The sequence below is a fragment of the Neoarius graeffei genome, chromosome 12, assembly GCF_027579695.1.
Source record: "Neoarius graeffei isolate fNeoGra1 chromosome 12, fNeoGra1.pri, whole genome shotgun sequence".
In the NCBI taxonomy this organism is placed as follows: Eukaryota; Metazoa; Chordata; class Actinopteri; order Siluriformes; family Ariidae; genus Neoarius; species Neoarius graeffei.
The window spans coordinates 2,034,275-2,049,614 of record NC_083580.1 but is presented as its reverse complement, the minus strand read 5'-3'; positions in this window follow the sequence as shown (position 1 = coordinate 2,049,614).

The following is a 15,340-nucleotide window of genomic DNA, read 5'->3' as shown; positions in this document are numbered from 1 at the left end:
ATGTTGGTAAGTTTGTTTAACTTTTCTTAATTTTCATCTCTTTCGCCAAACAGCGTAGTATTGTTGGCTGTGTGATGGCGTTTCACCATTTTGAATGTTTTCATCTCGGACTCTGGAAGCATTGTATCTCAATCAATCTCAAAAAATATCAGCAAAAAAAAACTAGCTTGCAACGGACTTTAGCTCGATCTATGATGAACTTTCAATGTATGATACAAAAATAATACTTCTTTCAACAGATCATTAGCCTTTGAGCAGAATTGTTTTTAACTTACCAGGAAGTGTTATCGAGCCGACCGCTTTCAGTTTCATGGGGACTGAATGAACTCTCACTCTCAGAATCATCTGACCCGTCAGAGTAAAGACAAGATCCATGTTCATGTGAATTTCCAGCTATCGGTTCGAATTAATAAGGTCTAACTTCACATCTCTGTGAAACATCGGGAATGTCACTGTCAATGGTGTCCATTTCGGTAACCTGTTTACATTAGATTCCCAAGCGCTGGCTCCTTGGAAAGTTTTTGTTACGTCACGGGTCACGTGACCACCTAGCTCATTAACGAATCCTTGTTTTACGCTGATGTATAGAAAAACTTGAATAATGTGATGATTTTCACATTTTTGATGCCCTGCAGTGATTTAGATGGCATTTCTTATGTCCTTTATACATAATTATGCTCAGAAAAAATCCATGTCCCATATCCTTTAATGCTAAGAACGTCTGAAGTAAGAGAGAGAGAGAGAGAGAGAGAGCACATATATTGTGCTGCTTGCTCTACCGTTTAAAGGTGGAGTACGAGATTTTTTTCAGGAGTATTTTTTACCATATTGCTTGAAAAGCTCCTCACACCCCTGTTGCAAGCAGTACAATAGAAGGTTTGACCCAAAAACAAAATATTTTAATCCAGTCTACAGTGTAAAATAAAGGAAAAACGCCATCAAATCCTATCGAGGTAACCACCTCAAAATGATTGGATACTGACACGTCAATCAGACTGAAGCCCGCGACCCCAAACCCCCACCACCGCCCCACCCCTGCCCCTACCCTTGCGCTTACAGTATGCGCAGGGACCACTCCAGCCATTTCAAAGCAACGGATAGTTAGCCTACCATACTAGCCCATTTTATCTAGATACTGGCCTACAATAATTACATAACACTATGGCAGAACAGACGCACACAACTGGTCAAAAAAGAAAACGAGAATCTGCATTTGAAAAGGCAACTGCCAGGAAACTTTATGAAAAAGGATGAGTCAAGACCAGAGTGAACGTTGGCGCAGCGTTCGACCGCTGGCGGCGACTCAAACAACAAAAAGGACTTCAAATCGATGCAATGGTGGCCCTGTTTCTACTCGATAGGTAAGATAACATTATGTATTTATTACATTTTCAGATAGGACAGTGTTGTCGTTTTAACAAGTGTACACCCTGGCAGCGAGAGCAGAACCGATGATACGGACCACAATGTAGGTTTTGCTAAGTTAGCATGATTTGCAAAGTTAGCTGACATGGATTGTTATACTAACGTGTATAGTCGTATTACGTCCTTGATGGTAGTTTTTCCATGGTATTTATTTCATGCATACAAACGATTTGTTAGCTTAGCTGTATGTGGCACAAACGATAACTCTTATTTATTGTTTTCTTAGTTATGAAGGCATGGCACAAGCCAGTTCGACACCAATGAAGCATGGGTTTTTGAAACCACCTCCTCCTCCCGTATCCACTATTCGTTCGGATTCACTCTCAGGCTCTGACCTGTAAGTACCATTATGTTCACATAAACATGGTTTTGGCAACATGCTTTGGAGGCGCGGGTAGGGAGGGGGGTGGAGACGCGGGGGGAGGAGGGGTGGAGACACGGGGGGAGGAGGGGTGGAGACACGGGGGGTGGGAGCATGGCGAGGGTGGGCGTGCTTCTTTTCAAAATATGGCTTGCGGGAACCGTTATTCCAAAATCTCGTACTCCACCTTTAAAGCTAGACGGCCTTTTGATTTCACAAAATCAATGAAATTTAGTTCCGTCTGAAATGTGGTGATTGTGATATCTGTTTATTTCTGTAATATCTCACAAAATATCAAGCCATTCTGTGGCTGGGAAGTTATTTAATTTGAGGGGATTAAAGCAAATAATGTGCATGAAATCGCTCGCTTGGCGCAGTCAAGCAGACAGAGGAAGTCCGTGTGCGCATGCGCAGGTTTACCTTCTTCTTCTTCTTTTGGGTTTTACGGCAGCTGGCATCCACAGTGTTGCATTACTGCCATCTACAGGTTTCCCTTTGAGCGTGCACTGACAGTTCCATCATTCTGTCGCTAAACGAACAGCTGATCACACCGAGGTGCTCGCTGAGCGCCCATATTTATTAGTTTGGTTCTGCGTTTCCTTTCCTTCGTATATAACATAACGTCTTTTCTTTTCACTTTCTTTCCGTTACTGTAGTCACTCTTTCACGTTTCATTCACACACTCACGTCCTCCATTTTTCTCTCCTGTTTCTAATTTGTATCCCACAATGCCTTGTGAGAACAGGGAAAGCCCACCACGTGATGCATGGCGTAGTATCTTGAATTGGGTCATGGTGAAGCAGGAAAAAATAGCAGAGAATTTAAGGACATGTGGAGATAAATTCATTAATTGTTCTATTTAAAAAAAAAACTAGTAAAATTGGAAGTCTGTGATTCAAATTCAGTAGCTTTTGGTCACTAAACAAAAAGAATTAGGTGTCGGGAAAATTATTTTTATGACCTACACTTGAAAAATCTGAAAGGCAGCACAGCTTTAACAATGATCTTTGTGCTGCGATGCTTTTGGAAAACTAAGGCCAGTTCAATGGTTTACATTACAGACAGAGATATAGTGAATTTGTGAACAATTTATAAAATATTTTTACATTTTCAGTGTGTATTATTTAACAAGAAAAGCAGATAAGCAAGGAAATTCAAAATGCTCTGCATCTTAATATCCAACTGTGCATGAATGCTGATTACACAAGTCCTCTCATGAATGTGTCCAGGAAGTCAGTTAGGGTTTTGTGTGTGTGTGTGTGTGTATTCTAAGGTATGGAGGAATTTTATGTGGTATGGTGAGTAGCGACAGTGTCTGTGCCACAGATTATGGGGCAGTCAGTAGGGCATAGTGCACAGGGCATTTTATCAGGCATAAGAGAGACAGTTTAAGGTACAGGATCAGCGTAAGCTGTGAAAACTTTAAATGTTAATTTGCCTTATCACCTGCTGCATTGTAAAGTACAGACCGTACCGATTCTCGGTGTACCGTGTCACACTTGCTCAGTGCTACTGTAAGCGATGAGGTGATAATGATTATAATTCATTGCAAATATTTTCATTTCAGTAGGTGTTACATGCCATGCTCCTGTCCTCATATCACGCTTCAGTTCTCTCACTTCTTCCTAATCAGGAACTTTACCAGAGCTTTAACATGCGGGTGGCACGGTGGTGTAGTGGTTTGCACGGTCGCCTCACAGCAAGAAGGTTCTGGGTTCGAACCCAGTGGCCGGTGAGGGCCTTTCTGTGTGGAGTTTGCATGTTCTCCCCGTGTCTGTGTGGGTTTCCTCCGGGTGCTCCGGTTTCCCCCACAGTCCAAAGACATGCAGGTTAGGTTAACATGGGTGGCTCTGGGCTGAGGTGCCCTTGAGCGAGGTACCGAACCCCTGACTGCTCCCTGGGTGCTCTGGTGTGGCTGCCCACTGCTCTGAGTGTGTGCGTGTGTTCACTGCTTCAGATGGGTTAAATGCAGAGGATGAATTTCACTGTGCTTGAAGTGTGCATGTGACAAATAAAGGTTTCTTCTTCTTAATCAAATATACAATATAAACTCACTGCAGTCATCTGAAATGAGCAAATATTTGTTTTGTGATTGTAATCTATCTTATATTATTATATCTGTCTCATGGATCATTAAAAAATAAAAAGAAACACATATCGAAAGCACAGGGCTGAATTAACCTTCACAGTGCTTCAGTATTAATATTATAATTTTGAATTAACTTCATTGTATTACAGACATCTGAAGTATTGCCGAAACTTAGTTTTTTCTTTTCTCTTTTCTCTCTCTTTCCCTATCTTAGTGGTTTTAATCGTCCATAAAAATTAACATTTTGCTACCATAGTCCTTGTTATCCTCTGAAGAAGCAGGTGGAGAGGTTAAACATAGTTTTATTTAAAAAAATGAATATGTTGTTAATTACATGGTGATTCATTGTAAAATCAATACCAAGTTCAACAGTATTTAACTGCATTATCTGTGTGCCACAGTGCAGTCACATTTCCATCATGATTCATATTACATTTCACGATCAGGTTAGACGCCTTGTCCATGAAATAGAGGATCAGTGAGAAAATTAGCTTACATACCATTACCTGTGTACTGTACAAAGCTGCTTAAGGGTTTAATTAATTTTCATTTGAGTGACTTAAATTTCCTGCCACTTATTTTTTTTCTTTTGGCAAATACACAATAGAAAAATCAACATCATGATAATTCCTCAAGCACTCTATGGTGCAGATCCAAAATTGTGCTTCCTGTTGAACAAATAACTCCTGTTCATTCTGTGTATAAGATCCGGACACTCCCAAACACAAATATGCTGAAAATTAATTCCACCATATTCCCCTCCATTATCTGATCAGACATTCTACAGGTAGGCACCAAGTGACAAACCCAGACATGGGAACATTCTTCATTAAATCATGCAAAAAAAAAAGGTAATAAGAGCAGAGGTGGGCGGCACGGTGGTGTAGTGGTTAGCGCTGTCGCCTCACAGCAAGAAGGTCCGGGTTCGAGCCCCGTGGCCGGTGAGGGCCTTTCTGTGCGGAGTTTGCATGTTCTCCCTGTGTCCATGTGGGTTTCCTCCGGGTGCTCCGGTTTCCCCCACAGTCCAAAGACATGCAGGTTAGGTTAACTGGTGACTCTAAATTGACCGTAGGTGTGAATGTGAGTGTGAATGGTTGTCTGTGTCTATGTGTCAGCCCTGTGATGACCTGGCGACTTGTCCAGGGTGAACCCCGCCTTTCGCCCGTAGTCAGCTGGGAATGGATCCAGCTTGCCTGCGACCCTGTAGAACAGGATAAAGCGGCTACAGATAATGAGATGAGAAGAGCAGAGGTGAACAGATTAGTTACAGACACAACAAACAGATTATTACGGTAAAAGCTGTACCGCCTTTCAGATTTTTCAAGTGTAGATCATAAAAAGAATTTTCCCGACACCCAATTATTTTTGTTTAGTGACCAAAAGCTACTGAATTCGAATCACAGACTTCCAATTTTATTCATTTTTTAAAAATAGAACAATTAATGTGTTTAAGGCCACATGACCCTAAATCTCATCTCATCTCATTATCTCTAGCTGCTTTATCCTGTTCTACAGGGTCGCAGGCAAGCTGGAGTCTATCCCAGCTGACTACGGGCGAAAGGCGGGGTACACCCTGGACAAGTCGCCAGGACATGACCCTAAATTCTCCGCTATTTTTTCCTGCTTCCCCATGACCCAACTCAAGATACTACATCATGCATCATGTAGTTGGCTTTCCCCATTCACGCAAGGCATTGTGGGATACAAATTAGAAACAGGAGAGAAAAATGGAGGACGTGAGTGTGTGAATGAAATGTGAAAGAGCGACTACAGTAACGGAAAGAAAGCGAGAAGAAAAGACGTTATGTTATATACGAAGGAAAGGAAATGCAGAACCAAACTAATAAATATTGGCGCTCAGCGAGCACCTCGGTGTGATCAGCTGTTCGTTTAGCGACAGAATGATGGAACTGTCAGTGCACGCTCAAAGGGAAACCTGTAGATGGCAGTAATGCAACACTGTGGATGCCAGCTGCCGTAAAACCCAAAAGAAGAAGAAGAAGGTAAACCTGCGCATGCGCACACGGACTTCCTCTGTCTGCTTGACTGCGCCAAGCGAGTGATTTCATGCACATTATTTGCTTTAATCCCCTCAAATTAAATAACTTCCCAGCCACAGAATGGCCTGATATTTTGTGAGATATTACAGAAATAAACAGATATCACAATCACCACATTTCAGACGGAACTAAATTTCACCGATTTTATGAAATTGGAAGGCCGTCTCGCTTTAAAGTGAAAAGAAACAGATGATTAGCAAACACAGAGATAGAGAAAAAACAGCAGCAAACTGGAGGAGGATGGATGGATGGATATTACAGTAAGGAGGCAGGTAGGTGGTATGAAAGGTCCTGGGTTCAAATCCTGGATAAGCCCCTAAAAAACTGTTTGGTTTTGGTCTGCCTGTACTGAAGGAGGATGAATTGATAAAGCATGATGTAGGAATGTAGATCTCTGTTGCCTAAAAGATTCTACCTCATGAATCAAGCCAGGAGCAAACAGACACAGTGGCTCAGACACATTTCTCAGTTTATTGTAGGACAAACATGAGTATATATACATATACATATTCACATTCAAGACTGTGCTGTAGCTCTGTGATTGGATGATGTGATTGACGAAGCTAAGTTATCTGTGTAGAACGTAAAAGGGTCATGAAGCATTACATCACTGGTTTAGACTACTGTATGAAAGAAGAGGGACATTATGTACTGTACCATTACATCACCTGTCAGGATCATAGTCTTATGAAAAAGAAGAAAGACATTACTGGTCAAAAGAACCTTCATTAAGCGGAGAGCAGAATGTGCAAGCAAAGCTCAGGCGCAAGGATTTAACTCACCAAAACCAATAGCCATCAAAACAGCCTGTCTGTTCCAGTTTCAAGCACGCCAAACAGATCTCTCTATCATTCAGAATACTGAGTAGGCTGTGAGATGAGAACGAACAGAGAGATAGAATGAAAGGGGGATAGTAGGAAAGGTTTGGTAGGAGAAGATGGATGGAGGGGAAGTGAGATGGTAGATGAGGCTGGATGGAGGGATGGAAAACAGGGCGGCAGAAAAAGATGGAGAGACAGTAAACATTCTGATAGATGATTTGATTGTATGAAGGGACACAGAGATGGTAGAAGAGGTGCCTTGGGAGAGGTAGAGGATGGTAGCAATTAATACACAATTTGAAACTGTGAACTAAAAACGAGTAATGTAAACACATGAACTCTCAAATGTAACAAAAAAGTTTTTTATGCTTGCACGAGGTGGTTTTTCAGACGATTCAGTAAAGTAATATTTTGCAAAATTGAAATGGGAACAAGGGCAACAAGTTTTCCTGTTCTTCTCGTGTGTGTGTGTGTATGTGTGTGTGTGTGTGTGTGTGTGGGTTTCTTCCATGTGCTCCGGTTTTCTCCAGCAGTCCAAAGACATGTGGATTTAGTCAAGTGGTTCCTCTAAATCCCCCAGAGGTGCGATGTGAGTGTGATGGGCGTTCGTCTCTGTGTGACCCTGTGATAGATTGGTGATCAGTCCAGGGTGAGCCCCGCCTCTCACCTGAAGTCAGCTGGGATTGGTTCCAGCTTCACCAACGACCCTGACGAATAAACAATATAGATGATGGATGGATGAAATGGAAACTTGCTTTTTTTTGCATTAAAGTCACATGACATGATGAGCAAATGGAAACATTACCTTTATGAAAAAAAACAGTGCTCTGTAGGAGTAATCATGAAATGAGAAAACCCAGCGTTAATCATGTAACATCACTCAATGGAAACACGAACCATTAACAATCGTGTTTAGTCAAAAAAACATTTTAAACATCGCTTCTATTTTAAACAAAACTGCACTAGAAACCCAGCTAGTGTGTCATCAACAAATCAACATTGCTTCAACAAAGAAATATTTATATTCTGACACCTGAACCTGCTTTGATTTGAAATTTGAGGTTGAACTATCTGATAAGATCTCAAGCCCAGTTACATCACAACAGGTTTCTGCTGTTGAAAAGCAGAAAATACAAACTGCCAATAATGACTGTGACAGCGGGGGTGTGGCTTTTGGCATGTGGCTTATTGACATTATGAGCTCAATAAAGCACCAAAAATTTCATTTATGCGTGTAGCATTGTCTTGGTAGTTAAAACAATTGCATCTCCTATACCAGAAAAGAGAAACAATAATATACAAGTCACTGTTTTTTCAGTCACAATGCATTTGTTACAAATCACTCATCAGTCCTTCACTGCATACAAGGCTCATGACATTCTTTGCCCATAAGAAAGGAAAGAATGAAGTCACAGATGAACAGCCCTGACAGTTTGGCATTATGGTACACTGCACACTGCTGCCCACGAGAGCAGTGCAGCTCCCAGGCATCATAATAGACCGTTTGCGCTTATGTCACAAATCTCCCATGATGCGCTCCGATTTTGTTGTGTCTGCCATCTTTGCGGGATAGCATCCATGGCGACTAAGGAGAGTACATTGGCAAACTGTAATTTTTCGCAAATATATCAAGAATTGAGTAATAGTGACAAAGTCAGGTACACGGAAAAGATAAAAGAATGTTCGGGGTGGATCCATACAACAATGTTGTAGAGTATGAAGACGATGTACGGATGTGGCCGAGTGTGAATTACCTGGTGTTCACTACTAGCTTCATCACTGGGAATCAGATGAAAGCATACAAATGTTTAGCATAAGTTTACTGTAAGGATCTAGAAGGTTCCTCATGTGGGCAAATGTTACACAAAACACAAACAAACAAAAAAACACCTGACTATTGACGTCTTCTAAGGCAACATTTTACTGAGCTCGACTACCTACATTTTACTGGGGCTTTGTGCTACGCATTTGCAACTGCAATATAAATTGGAGTAGTGCTTACATGTATATCACTTACAGTATGTCTCATCTTTATATATATTTTGTCTATGGTTCACATAAACGGTAGAAATATAAACTTACCCTTTACGAAATGATCTACACATACTCGTACCAGTGGCGGCTGGTAGTCTTTCAAACAGGGGAGGCTGGTCGGTTACGATATTTCCAGATTTTAAAAGAAAAAAGAAAAAGCATATCAATTTTGCCCATACTCTTGCCTCTGATCTGGCTGATTGTTGGCAGGGTCACAAACTGTAAAATAACAGGTTCTTTTGGCCCATTAGCCTACTGTCCAATATACATGATGGTGGTGTTGGGGGGGAGGGGTATATTTTAACATTTTATATTTTAAAATTGTGGCATGTTGTTTAAAAATTGATCATTATTGAAAGCAGCTCTTTGTCAGGAACCTCAGCAGTAACAGCAGAGTGTTCTGGAATAGGCACAAGCACTGACCTTGGGGAGCCAAACATAGAGCTGGGTGCCACACATTTCATTCAATGACACTTTCCCTATATTTTACTTATTTTGACTGAGAAATGTTTTATTGACAATTTTGATAACCCTTCACTTTTAATCCAGGTCTGTAGTGTGAAATGTTCTCGGCTGTGTTTTTGTTTAAAAATGTTTTCCAAATTGTAGCTGTGTTTAATTCATATCCAGATAAATATATATTCCAATATAATATACTCAGCATAAACATTTTAAATAGATTCTATATTTTTGGTCCATCCATGACATATTACTAAAGTAGCCTATTTACTGTTGTTGATGTGGGTCACTTGCTGTTAGCCAATTCACTTTCTCGTACCAGGAGAGCTGAAAGGAACGAGTATTATTCCCTACCTTTTTCACCAAGTCAATTTGAGGCGTTGGTCTACCCTGCGCTTTAATTTTAATTTTTTCCTCGAAAGGAAGACTGGCAAATGGCTTCGCCAAAATTAAATCAGCAATGCTTGGCATCCGTGCGCAGCTTTCTTGCTAGCTGACTAGCCCCCTCAAGTTCAAGTTCAGTCACTCAAATAAACAAAATTTCTGGAACTAAGATAGCAAACTTGACAAGGCAAGGCAAGGCAAGGCAAGGCAAGTTTATTTATATAGCACATTTCATACACAGTGGCAGTTCAATGTGCTTTACAGAAGTAAAAGAAGAACAGTGAACAATAGAAAATAAAATTACATAAAATAATTGGGGAAGAAAAATAATAAGAATTAAACAATAGTAGAAATAAAATAATAAAATGAAATAAAGTTCAAAAAAGGAATCAGCCTTGAGATTAATTATTATTATGGGTTTAACTCATAAAGACAACACTATATTTACACTTTATTTACAATGAAAATATATACAAACTAAAAAAGCTGGTAGAAACCGTATGTAATGAATGAAATCGAAATGTAAGCTGATCTCTTACAATACACCACAGCACTTGCGAATCCGCATGGGACTGAACTGAGATTCACCGCTGCCTGTCTATATTTGAAATGAGCTGTCAATCAAAGAAAATATCCGGCCGCTTTCACCAATCACCAGTCTCCTCGTGGAAACTGCCATGTCCCTCCCACTGTGAGGCTGGGAGTCCGTAGGCGGGCGTTTTCGCAGTATTTGTCCAATAACCGTCTTGCATTTTGAGATTGAAAAGCGCATAGCTCCCAAATGCCATTGAAGTCCACTGAGGCTGGGAGTCCGTGAGACTCTGTGGGCGGGCGTTTTCGCAGTATTTGTCCAATAATCGTCTTGCATTTTGAGATTGAAAAGCGCATAGCTCCCAAGTGCCATTGAAGTCCACTGAGGCTGGGCTGCATCACGCTGTCACAAGGGGGAAAAACTCACGCACACATTAGGCGAACTGGGGAAAGTTATAACGGAATGATTTCGCGCTGTAGTTGGGTTGAGCACATATATTTCTATGATTCTGGATCTGAAATAGCAATGTTATAAGGTCGGCTATAACATAAGCCTAGCGCAATTCATCCTACACGATGTTCGTCATTTTTAGAGGAGGCTGAGCCTCCCTCGTTGTCTTAGAGCAATCGCCCATGACTCATACATATTTGTAGCTGGTCTCTTCTGTCTGATCTGTTCAGATTTGCAAGCCACAGTCTCTGTTGTCTATGGGTTAGAGCTTCCATTTGGGGTCTTTCTTGCATTTTAACAGCGGGTAAACTAAACAATCTGAATCCAGCCTTAGCAGAATTGTTTGAGCAGCCGATAACTGCACAAATCTGAGGCATTTTGTATTAAGGTACTTGTTGCTACGCATGTGTTATTCCACAAAGATGGTGGACACAGCTAAATCAGAGAGGGTCATGGGACGCGACATCATGTGCAAACGGTCTATACTGCACACCACTCAGGCGGACTTACAACTACATTCATCTTTTCCTCACACTAATCTCTCTCTCACTCTCTGTCTCACTCTCATTCCTTCCCTTTTTTCAAGAGAATAGAGGCTGCCAAGATGATGTTTTTGAGGATTTAATCTGACCAAGTAAAACGTACAGTATATTGTGAGCTCAACATTCAATTATTTATGTCTGAGTTTAGATTTATTCTCAGATAGGATCCATAATTCCTCCTCTATAATCTCTCATTCTTTCGTTCTCTTCAATATATAATCACATAACATGGACAATCTTAGCTTTTTTAAATCTGGCATGGTGAATTCTTATTTTTCTGCTTTAAATAATTATGACTGCAACAACCCTCGCACTTTTAAATCTATATGTTTGAAATGTAATTTAGTCCATACTCTTGCATGTCCTGTCTTATGTTATTAGTAAACTGCTTTGTTAATAATATATTGCTTTCTTCTTCTTGTTCTTCTTGTTCTTCTTCTTCTTACCACCTCGCCTGCTATGGAGTAAGCGAGGCGAAGTATTGTTTTCAGTCGGGTTTCTTTGTTTTTTGTAAATGATATCATGGGAAAATGGCTGGATCAATCTTCATGAAAGTTTCAGGATAGATGGGCGTTGGTCTCAAATAGAACCTCCAACATTTTGAGCGTCATCTGGTCAAGGTCACCAAAAAGGTCAAAATAATTTTTGTTGTGTCTACTGCCTCATATAGAGGCACTAGCCACTACATCATCGTGCTGTAAAAATGTAAGTGTGACGATCGTGCACTGCGCATGCGCATACAAGTGTTCCTATTAAAATGGCCGGTGAGTGTATACAATTCTGTTCACCATTGGAAATAAATGGACTAGACTAAAGAAATCACTTTCAGACATGTTTATGCTTATTACAGAGGGAAAGTGCGTTCTGCTGAGCTCTAGCGCCAGAGCATTTCCGGGAAATAAGAGTTTGGGTCATGGCGACAGCGTGTGTGTGTCAGCCTCCGTTCGGAGGTTTCAGTTTCCAAAACTGTAAGAGTAGAATAATATAAAGTACAGACACTTGCTATATTTTACTTCTGTGAGTTTTAAATTGTTCATTTTTGGATTACGCTTCATTTTGTGGCTACTGCCTCATAGAGTAAATATATATGTGATATTTACTGTATGGACATGGGATCAGAAAACTATTTTATTTATAAGCAGGAGCCACATGGACCCACAGGGGACTGATTTTTTTTGCAATATCTTCCTTCATATTCATCATAAGTGCGACCGGGCGAGGTTTGTTTTGTGTCATGCTCTGCCTCGGACGTCCACTCCGGAGATTACTTATCTCCCAGGTCAGCGCCAATCCGGATCCGGGACAGGAATTCCATCTAGCCTGCATTTCACTTCCTGGTTCTCTCTGCTGTGTATAAATAAGCCGTTCTCAGACCCTGACTTTGCCAGAACGCCTCGTTTCACTATTCTAGCCATTTCTGTGCCTTTATTGCAGGTCATGGTTTTTGCACTTAGGGTTTTTCTTGTTTGTTTGTTTTTTTGCTCTAGCATTTTTGTCCTTGTCTGTCTCGTGTTTTTGTCTCTTTTTACCTGGACTATTTTTGCCATTTGTTTGTTTACCTTTTTTGCCACACCCTTTCCCTGGATTAAATCTCATTATTTATTGGATTACTGCCAGTGTTCTGCTTCTGGATCCTAATCTTACCACCCCTAACAGTTTTGCCTGGCAACACTTATTATAATACGGTGGGCCCGTAGTAATTGGTTAATGTAGTTGTGGTTACCCTGCTATCTATCTAATATAAAATATACACACGTGTCATTCCACAAAATCAAGTTGTACATGAGCTGATGGTGGTGTAGTGGTTAGCATGGTTGCCTCACAGCAAGAAGGTTCTGGGTTCAAACCCAGCAGCTGGTGAGGGCCTTTCTGTGCGGAGTTTGCATGTTGTCCGCGTGGGTTTCCTCCGGGTGCTCCGGTTTCCCCCGCAATCCAAAGACATGCAGTTAGGTTGACTTGGGGCGGCCTTGGGCTGAAGTGCCCTTGAGCAAGGTACCGAACCCCTGACTGCGCTCTGGTGTGGCTGCCCACTGCTCTGAGTGTGTGTGCGTGTGTTCACTGCTTCAGATGGGTTAAATGCAGAGGATGAATTTCACTGTGCATGTGACAAATAAAGGTTTCTTCTGATCGCCGATGAGCCGCGTAGCACTGAGTTGTCTATAGTGCATCTACGACAAGATTGAGTGAGTGGAATAACTGTTTTATTCTATCCACATTCACTGGGTTTTGAGAAACAGCGCATTTTTAGTTTTTTGCAAATTTGATAAATAAAGACTTAATACAATAAGTCTGTCATGCTCCGCTCCAGACATCCACTCCGGAGATTACGAATCTCTCACGCCAGCGCCGATCCGAATCCGGAACAGGAATTCCTTCATGCCTGCATTCACGTCCTGGTTTTCTCTGCTGTTATAAAAATGCCATTCTCAGACAGGAATTCTGCCAGAACTTCTCGTTTTGCTTCTAGCCATTTCTGTGCCTGTTATTTCATGGTTGTTCGCTCAAGCTCATTTTTCTATTTCGTGGTGTTTGCACTAAGGGTTTATTTCTAGTTCATGGTTTTTTGCACTAGGGTTTTTTTTTTTTTTGTCCTAGCATTTCTTGTCCTTGCCTGTTTCGTGTGTTTGTCTAGTTTGTCTCTTGTTATCTGGATTGTTTTTGCCATTTTGTTTTTGTCTTGTTTGTTTACCTTTGTGCCACGCCCTTTTCCCTGGATTAAATCTCTCTCTATTTATTTGATTACTGTCTGTGTTCTGCTTATGGATCCATCTCACCACACCTCCACGACCCTTAACAAAGTCAGACAAAATCATTTCCGCTTAGAATGCAAACAAACTGGCAAAATGACAGGAGCAATTTGTGAAAAATGTGATAATTCTTGAAAAATAAAGATGTTCTTACCATCAAATACTTTTATTCCATATTTTGTTGCTTTTTGTATTTTTGGGGGTTTTGTTTTCGAGTAGAGGTTTTTATTTCATCCTCGGTTAGTTCAGCAACGTGCTCCGCCATTTTGTTTTTCTCTACTCATGGTATATGAGCTGATATCCTAGTAGTAGAGTAGCCAATCAGTGTGTGATTGCTCATATCCAGTAAATGTAGAGGGAATAATAAAATGAAAGTGTGTGTTTAACTTATTTACATGCAAAGATTTGTTTTTTATTAATTTTAGGATTGATGGTTGAAGTTAATACAACTTAAATTATTCTTGTTATTAATATCATTACAATGTAATAACTGCCATAAAAGCATCTGTATTAGTTAAAGCTAGTCTCAGAAAAACACATTATAAAAGTGAAAGATCTTTTTCAAAAAGATTTGTCCTCAAGTGCATAAGTCCTGCTATTCTTCTTTACTTTCTCTTGTTACATATTTACTACACTCCCTCTAATTCCTGTGTGTGTTTAGCCTGATTACCTGTAATCATTACGTATAATAATAGTCACACAATAAGCCCTAATTATTTTCATCATAATACAGACACTGTAGAACAGGATAAAGCAGTGAGAGATAATGAGATGAGAGACTTTCAGGTCCCTTTTTGTGTGCAGACAAGTTTTGTGTGTTTTTCTCTGTGTGACACTTTCATTTTGATGAGACAAATGGATTCATGATGAAGAATGCGTCTGCTCGACCCAAGACCAAACAATCCCAATCTTATCTGCTTTCGGCTCCCTCAGACAGCACTGGCCTTGGCCAAGGCCGTTGCTGGGGAAACAATTCCCCCCGGAGGTCACTGCTGTTAGACTCTCTCTTATTCCTCCCCTCTTCCCGCGGTCGCTGCTTCACCCCCAGTGTGACAAGCGGGTGCGTGACCAGCGCCATCATGGCTGCAGGAGCGGACGGCTGCTTGCTTGTGCTGGGTTACCTCTACCTCCTCCCCTATCCCCTCCCCCCCCTACCCCTGATCGCCCCCCTTCCCCCCTCAAGTCCCGAGTTTTCATGTTGTAAAGCGTACTTGTTATTTTGTACTTATGTGCTGAGGGTTTTTTTTAATGTTCCCACACTGTACTCCTCACAGGAGCATAGTGTGGGGGTTGCTTTTTTCCTCCTCCCCTCTCCTCATGTTACTCTGTATTTTTTCTTTTCACCCCTGTCTTCCTGTCCTGTTACTCCCCCTCTGTCGATTGTGTGCATGTGTGTATGTAAGGATAGATTGATGGTCAATTTCACTGGTACTTGT